This window comes from Lipotes vexillifer, unplaced genomic scaffold, assembly GCF_000442215.2.
Source record: "Lipotes vexillifer unplaced genomic scaffold, Lipotes_vexillifer_v1.1 scaffold1215, whole genome shotgun sequence".
Lineage (NCBI taxonomy): Eukaryota > Metazoa > Chordata > Mammalia > Artiodactyla > Lipotidae > Lipotes > Lipotes vexillifer.
The window spans coordinates 58621-60650 of record NW_006790710.1 but is presented as its reverse complement, the minus strand read 5'-3'; the positions used below and the strand labels follow the sequence as shown (position 1 = coordinate 60650).

The 2030-nt window shown below is 56.7% G+C and overlaps 1 protein-coding gene across 1 annotated transcript in view; it reads right to left on the bottom strand.

Annotated features, from left to right (window-relative positions):
* Positions 1-2030, bottom strand: part of MROH2A (maestro heat like repeat family member 2A) — a 32958-nt gene that overhangs the window by 25626 nt on the left and 5302 nt on the right.

The following is a 2030-nucleotide window of genomic DNA, read 5'->3' as shown; positions in this document are numbered from 1 at the left end:
GGGAGGGGGAGGAGGAGCAGGGGGAGGCAGGGAAGGGGGAGAGGAGGCAGACTGTGGGCTCTTCCAGCCTCTGACCCCTCTGGGTGTCCCACAGACGTTCTGGGATGAAGAACCAGAGGCTGTGAGTGAGAAAGTGAAAGGCAACAGGCATCAGGAGAAAGCAGAGAAAGAAGGGAAACTGCAATGGGAGGGGGAGAGAAGGAGGAGCGGCGACAGACCACACTCGCCTCCAGCCCCGCTCCCACTCGCTCCCCTTTCGGATCCCTCGCCCGCTGGACCCCCATTTCTGCCCCTCTCCTGGCTCTGGCATCAGCCCACACACAGGCCCCGCCCACCTTGCCCCCAGAGCCCCTCCAGCCACGATCTCATTTCTTTCCCCTCCTGCTGTCACTGCCTCTGCCCCCATCCTTCTCCTGCCCCCTCTCGACCAGCCTCCATCCCCAGGAAGCCACCGCCTCCAGCCTCATCTTCCCAAGCGCCCTAGGAAGATGGGCCACGACTGGCCCCTGGGCCCTTCCTGAGTCCTCCTCCTCGCAGGCTCCGCGACACCGCACTGCCCTCAGCTTGCTCCTAGATCTTCCGGTTCAGTTCCCCCTAAGCCTCCTCGGGTCCGGGGCTCCTCAGGGCTACGTGCTGGCCCTCTTCTCTCCTCTCTCTACTTTCACCCCCTTGGACACCACGTACACTCGAGGCCCCCGGCCCTCTGCACTCTGCTTCCCACATCATCTGCCCGCTTGATGACCTTGATGACCTCTCCACCTGGACATCTCTCAAGGGATGCAAACTCAATCCACGAAAAAGAAATTCATCTGAGCCCTAAGTTCTCTCTCCCCCAGCGCTTCCGGTCTCAGGAAATGAACACACTATACATGCAGCTGTTCAAACCTGAAACCCTAGTGTCATTCTTGGGTCCTCCTGTTCCTTTATCTCTCACACACAGTCCATCAGCAAGTCCGCCGGCCAGAACCCCATCTACTACTCATGTCTGTCCTCCACTTGCCGAATGAGTCCCAGCCTGAGCCACAGACACCTCACAGTTACACACCTCCCACCCCCTCTCCATCCACACCACAGCAAGAATGGGCTTCCTGGGAGGCTTCCCAGATGGCGCAATGGTTGAGAGTCCACCTGCCGATGCAGGGGACGCGGGTTTGTGCCCCGGTCTGGGAAGAACCCACATGCCACGGAGCGGCTGGGCCCGTGAGCCATGGCCGCTGAGCCTGCATGTCCGGAGCCTGTGCTCCACAACGGGAGAGGCCGCAACAGTGAGAGGCCCGCGTAACGCAAAAAAAAAAAAGAAAAAAAAAAGAATGGGCTTCCTAGAAGTTTCATCAGGCAACTGTGCAGCTTAAAATCCCTCAGTAGCTTCCTAGTGCCTTTAAATAGAGTCCAGATTCTTCGCCACGCCCACTAGGCCCTGCCTAACTCTCCAAGCTCATTTTACACCCATCACCCACCTCTCTCTAGCTCCGGGCATAGTGACCTCTCAGTTCTTCAGAGAAACCAAGCTTTCTCCTGCCACAGGGCCTTTGCACATTCAGTGCAGGATGGCTCCCTCATCTACTTCTTCACACAGATAATCATCATCTGAGTCTTCCGGTCACAGTTGAAGCATTGCCACCTTAATGAGGGCCCCACAGAGATGAGGTCCTCTTCCCCTCATCCTGATCTCAAAAAGGCCCCTGGCTGTCCTCTTCGTAACTGCCATCTCATATCATGATTATCTGTTTTCTTGTAGATGGTTCACGGTGTCTTACTCACCTGTGGCCCAGCACCCACCCCACAGCCTGCACGGAGCAGAGCACTCAGCACATGTTTGTGGAATGGAAAGGGAGGGAGGGAAGGAGAAAGTGAGAGAATGGGGCCAGAGAGGGAGAGAGGAGAGAGAGGTTTCGAAGAGAAGGGATGACAGGAATAAAGACACAGAAATGAGAGGCGGAAACACAGAGAGAGAATCTTGGCAGCTGAGAGGGACAGAGAGACACACAGATGAAAAGCAGGAATGCCAGAGAAGGGGGATAAGAGAGAGA